Raw genomic sequence first — 6,695 nt, forward strand, 5'->3', positions numbered from 1 at the left:
CAATGCCACCGGGGGGCCTGGAAACCACCTCAAAACTGCTGGCTGCCATCCTGGGTGGGGGCTTCGAAACCACACATTGTAATCTCCGGGAGCCTTGAAACCCCACGCTGTACTCACCGGGGGCCTAGAAACCATGCACTGCCATTGCATGGGCCTTGAAACCACCCACTGCCAACCTGAGGGCCTCAAAACCCCGCTGCAATATCGCAGGGGGCTCGAAACCATCCACTGTCATTGCATGGGCCTTGAAACCTCCTGCTGCCAACCGGAGGGCCTCAGAACTGCCTTTAAACTGCCCGTTGTCATCGTAGGGGGCCTCAAAACCATCTCTCCCTGGATCTTTGCGTCATAAACCGGTTTATCTCCAAGCAGTGAAAAGCTCATGTCAAGCACACACAGTAATGGGGTCCCTCAGCCTCCTGGAGCCACCTGGGCTACCCACCTCTCTCTGGAACTGCCCTTTGGTACCAATACACTCTCCATACTGTTTTTCTGGCAGGCAAAAGACAAAACAGATGCGAGATCCAAGATGCCCGTTGCATGGACACATTGCACCACCCAAGAGGCTGAATTCCAGCAAAAACTTTGCCTTCAAAAATCCCTAACCCCAAAATCCTCCCATGGAAGGCTACAGAGTAACCAACTGGCGCAGGAAATGCTGATGATCGTGGAGACCCCGGCTCCAGCACAACTCCCCTTTCCAGGAAGCAACCTCGAACAAAAACACTGACATGCTCTAAACTGAGTGGGAGATGGGATGGCAAAGGTTAGAGACTATATGACCAAGTGGAAGTGGAGGAATGACCCCAAATGTGAATGTGAAGAGACTAGGCAAATATTTTAAAGTTGCCTGGTGCAGTGCCCTCTGTCAACATCCTGTACTCCCAAGGAACTATTCGAGGTAAGTGGTCACACCAGATCTTGGCTGCGGTTTTGTAGCAATAAGTTATGGTGATGATCCTCTTTATTATGAAGCAGGCATAAGATCTCCCCAACACCCAGTACAAGGAAATGCCCCTGCCCAGCACCACCGAGAAGCCTCAATCCATTCTCTCCCACCCCCAGGGAGGGTCAGATTAGGGCATTAGCGCCACACAGGGCCCCACAAAACCTTAATCCCTCTCTGGCATTAGGTGCTATAGGGAAATGCGTAGGGTTCAGTTCCTGGACTCACATGAATACACCAGAATCTCAGCTTTCATTTAAAAAAAAAGTTTCTAGCCCTCAGGAGTGCAAAGAAAAGCTTTAAACAACAGCTCAGAAGTGTGAACTGACCCTTTCATCTTCGCTCTGAAATTTACTGCTATCCCCAAGACCATGGCATGGGGCCTGCCTAGGGCCCAGCTTGTCTTAATCTGGCCCTTTCCAAAATGCTGTTTATAAAGCGGCCAAAATCCACCGGAACTTCACCCATGCTGACGACTTTGTGTCAAAATGTGTCCTTATCAAATGCAGCTGCAGGGCACCTAAGCCCCCAATGCCACATCAAAATGCCAATGGCCCAAACCATCGCTGCCACGGGACATACACCTCTACCCCAATATAACGCGGTCGTGAGGCGCCAAAAATCCTTACTGCGTTATAGGTGAAATGCCATTATATCTGAGGTGGACATTTGGGAGCTGGGCTCAGCCCAGCAACTTACTGCATGTAGGTCACAGCGGGGCTCTGCCAGCCTTGGCCTGAACTTGGGAGGGAAAGGGTCTTCATCCTGCTTCCCCGAGCCATGTGTGAAGTAGGATGATCGGCTCCCAGGGGAGGTTGTGGAATCCCCATCATTGGATTAGGGGTACTTGATCCTGCCTCATGGCAGGGGCTAGGACCTCCTGAGGTCCCTTCCAGCCCTACATTTCTGTGAGTATTAAGCTTGCCTCCCTCGGTAGTAAGGCTGTGGAAAATGGCCCTCAACTGGAATGGGAAGGATCACAGAGATTCAGACATTTTTAGGCTGTAAAGGATCACTATGGTCATCCTGTCTGCCCCCCTGAATTACACAGGCCAGAGGACTTCCCTGAATTAATTCCTGCTGTGGTAGATCAAGAGCATCTCTTTTAGAAAAGCATCCAATCTGTTTAGCTCCAAGTTCCACCCGCCCTTTAAGATGGAACTTTCCCAGCAATTGTCTGAAGCTGGGTGGCTAACTGAGGGTGGATCCATCAGGAAGCTAAGGCATTTAGCAGTACCACCCAGCTGATTGCTATTTATACAATGCCAAAGCTGCACAGAAAACAGCTGCCTAAAACAGACACCCTCAGCCCCTGCCCCAGGGAGCTTACAGCCTGACAGACAAATAGGATGTTTGAGGCAACAGTGCAAGCACAGGAGGATGCGGAGGCAGTGCTGTATAACTCTGAAGCCTGATGAGGATGGGTTATGTTGAAACATGAGAATGGCTGATGAGTCCTTGATTTAAAAGGCAATTGAAAACCTAGAGGAAGTCAATGGATGAGCCAAACACACTTGTTCAGATTCAACAGAAGGTGCAAACAAGCCCCCCTTATATAGGAAACAACAGCAATTATCAATGGAGGGACTGCCCAAGGCACATGGCAGGTGGGTGTGGGCTGAGGGGTTTCCCTGATTGTAAATGCAGGAGCTAAGAGATTGGTTTTGAAGCTGCCTTTTGTGTGAGTTAGAGGCTGAAAACCTGGAGAAACATTTGTGAGTGTGACCCTGAGAGGGAGAAGGAGGTTTTTTGGGTGCAGAGCTCCCTGGAGAGGCAGACTTGGTGATTTCCGAACAAGGAGCCTGCTTTCTGTTTGTCTCTGCTGTCGGCAGGTGAACAGGACTTTGGGTGCATGGTATACAAGCCCGAGCAACGAGGACAAAGCTGATACAGGTGGGCCATTGAGCACATACACAAGCCTACATTTTATAGCTCATCACTGGCTAATTCCAGAAGGTCAGCTGTAAATAGGGTGACCAGAGAGCAAATGTGAAAAATCGGGACAGGCTGGAGGGTAACAGGAGCCTATATAAGAAAGACCCAAAAAGCAGGACAGTCCCTATAAAATTGGGACATCTGGTCACCCTAGATGTAAACTCCTCCTAGACTGTTCTGAGTGGAAGGTGGATTTCCCCTAGACTGGCAATCAGGTCTCTGATTTCACATGCAGCCTCAGTGTCAGGATAATTTAGGGTGTCAGCCCCACTGGGGTTAACCACATTTACAGAGAGGAAAGGAAACAAAACTTCTCTCCAGCAAGCCAGTCCCCTGAGCAGCAAAGCAACTGTGACTGCCTGGCATTCAATTCTGCCCGCAGCGTAGAGAGTCCTACATAGAAAGGAAATGCAGAAGAGGGGGGTATTTGATGCAATCCGATCTAGTTGTCCCTGTGTGAATTTATTTTTAGTTTCGTTTCTGAGCTATTTGAAGGGAGTTGCTAATGTCCAAGTCATGTGATAGTTGACTAACCGCCATGACTTCTCCCCGCATTGGTCTGCACTCTTCAGAATTAAACTGATTTGGGGACGCTAAGAAGCAGCCAAGAAAGGAATTCTATGCCCCTGATCCTGGAATCCAAGCCAGGCAGTCAGAATCCTAGTGCCTACACGCAGGCCCCATGAAATCAATGGCCGGGGACCTGCCCACACGAATCAGCTGGCAGGATCGGGGCCTGTGTAGAGACCGAGCTCTACAATTATTATTATTTGTAATACCGTAGCAGCTAGACCTGGATCAGGACCTCACTGCGCTAGGGGCTGTACGAACACAGAACGTAAAGATGGTCCCTGCCCCCAAGAGCTGACAATCTAAGCATCCATGATACTGCCCAGCCCCGTTTATTTGAACCTCAAGTATCAGAGAACCTTGTTTATCCAAAGTATGATCATGGCCCACAATACTCACCAATTGCGCTGAATAGTCTCTCAACTCCTTGCACACCCCCCCCTCTGTCCAGATTAATTCAGTTTTCCCCATGCCAATCAGACAGTTGCAGTTTGGCTGCAAATCGTGTAATTTAGGCTTTTCCCTATTGCCTTGCTCTGGTATCATTTACCATATTATATAGATAGGGCTTGGCTGGACTGGTCTAAATGGCTTAATGACACCTCTAAATGTGGGACTGGCCTAGTGAATTTAGAGATGGGATGCCATCCGTTCAAATTCAGTCGAGGCTAAAAGTCATTATTCCCTGCTGACAGCTGTTCAGTGGAATGAGTTGGGTGGGTCTCAGCTCTTAGTCAATTTCCAATGAATAAGCGTCCCTCCATCACAAGACTCTGTCTCAGAATGGACATGAATTGGCTTTTTCTTACCTCCAGCCCCTGTAGCTGTTTATCCATCACCAACGCTTACATTCAACAGGATTATTTTTTTGAAAGCTTCTGCTCTCCATCCTCTTTTCATGCACAAACACCTTCATCTCCTGCACTGAGGTGCACGCCTGGTTTAAGGCCTAGGCCTTTTCCCACTGACATCAAAAGCAAAACTCCCCTGGACTTCAAGAGGGCTGAAGCAAGACCTTGCTAATTGATGCATCCCTCGCATTTTGCTCAGAGCTCTGTCGGGGGCTGGAAAGAGACAGCCAGCCTTCTTCAGAAGCAGCATGTGGCAGCCGGGAGTGAAAAGGTCGCAGCATGCTGCAGGAAACTGAAATACCCACCAGCTGGCTCTGTGGAGAGACAGCACAGCTTGGGTGCGAAGCTCTTAATAATAACCACCATACTTAGACACTTCTATAGCATTTCTGGGCCCAAGTCTGTGCTGTGGAGGTGCAGCAGAGAGGAAGCAGCTCAGGAGAGGGGTGGCTTTAAGCCATCTTTTCTCCTGCAAGATTTTGGGTAGCCCGATGGGTCAGTGCAGCTCCTGGCGTAAGTAAGAACAGCCCTGGGGCTGCTCTAAATCACAGTATCTGCCCCTCTGCCAGAGCACAGAACGCTCCTCCACTTCCCTTGCTGTGCCCAGCATGCTCCCTTTGCAGTCTCTGGCACTAGGAGGGATGGGAGGCCGAGGGAGGCCTGCCTGTGCAACCCTTGGCTCATCTCGGCGGGAGGTAGAACTTTCCCAGGAGCTGGTCCAAGACCATCTCACACCTCCCCATCAGTCCTGGCTCCACGGTTTTTGCCACCCGAAGCAGCAAAAAACAAAGCCACGATCGCAATCTGCGGCAGCTCTACCGCCACCACTTCAGAATTCAGTGGGGCAAGAGGGAGTGAGGGTCCCATTGCCAAATTGCCGCTAAAGAGCCGGACATGCCGCTCCCTCCCCTTGGCCGCCCCAAGCACCTGCTTGCTGGGCTGGTGCCTGGAGCCGGCTCTGCTCCCCACATGCTGTTCCAGGGACAAGGCGCATTTCTTTGACCCACCTTCTCTAGCATGAACCCAGAGCAATGTGCCATTTTCAAAACAAAACAAAACCCAGCGACGATATGACACTCCGCTGCACTCGCTTCTGCCCCTGGGAAGAGGCAGAGAGAGGAAAGGCTACGATGCACACGTGGTCACGATGCTAAATGAAGTAACAGGAAGGCACTCGGATACTACAGTGATGAGCAGTAGAAGAACCTCTATAGCACAGGACAGAACAGAACAGACCAAAAGCGTAGTTCCGCTGGAGGGGTGAAGTGATGTCGTTTATTGCCAGTGGCTTGTCCCCTTTATTCAAACTCCACACTGAAAGCAGTGGTATTTTTTAAAGTGACTCAACCCATCCCCAGCATGTGCATACATACAGACGGACACACACAGGTTAAAACCTTTTCATTGTCCTTTTTAACCCTTCAAGCCTGGAGTCTCCCACGCTGCAATATTTCCCAGGGGCCCCAACCTTTCTCATCAGTTTCCAAACAGATCCAGACAACTGGACCCTCTGCGTCTAACATCAGTATCTTGCGATGTGACAAGGACAGCGATCAGTTGTTCTCCATGCCCAGTGAGGATAGGACAAGGGATCAGCTTGATCTGCAGCAAGGGAGATTTAGGTTAAATATTAAGAAACACTTTCTAGGTCCCAGGTTAGTGAAGCTCTAGACTCGGCTTCCAAGGGAGGTTGTAGAATCCCCATCACTGGTGGGTTTTAAGAACAGGTTGGACAAACCCGTCAGGGATGGCTTAGGGTTATTGAAGCCTGCCTGTGGGGGGATGGGTTAGATGTCTTCTTCAGATTTCTTCCAGCCCAACATTTCTATGATTCTAGGTACAAGAGAATGGTCCCAATCACTGTGAGATATAAAAGGGAAACTTACTGGAGGAGAGGAAAGACCTTTTCCTCCACAGAGAAGACTTGTGGCTGGGCATTTTCTAAAGATGGGAGTGAATCCTACAGTCTTCGCTCGGGCAGAACTCCCAGAGACAGCAGTGGGAGTGAAGCCTCAGCAAAAGCCTGCAGGATTCGTCTCTCGTGGGGGCACAGGCATTATTGGAAATTCACTATAACAGCTTCAAAAGTTCAATGCTGAAAGGTCAAAATATGGGCCACAAATTTGCAAAAGAGCCCATCCCCCAGTCCTCAGGGCCAGCTTTTCAGCAGCCCCCTACTCTGACCCTCAGCACCCAACATGCTGGGAACTTTAGAGGATCTGTCCCCCAGTTACCAGTGCAGGAGTCTGTCTCCTTCCATCTCATCACTTGCCTGCAATCCCAAAGGTGACAGCAAACAAGGAAGTAAAACAGGTGGCATTTCTGTGAGTCATTGAGAAATCTAGCAAGCAACCTGGTTACACCATTTCAGCAGCGTCGGGCAAAAGAGAGAG

Source organism: Gopherus flavomarginatus, chromosome 25 (genome assembly GCF_025201925.1).
Source record: "Gopherus flavomarginatus isolate rGopFla2 chromosome 25, rGopFla2.mat.asm, whole genome shotgun sequence".
Classification (NCBI taxonomy): domain Eukaryota; kingdom Metazoa; phylum Chordata; order Testudines; family Testudinidae; genus Gopherus; species Gopherus flavomarginatus.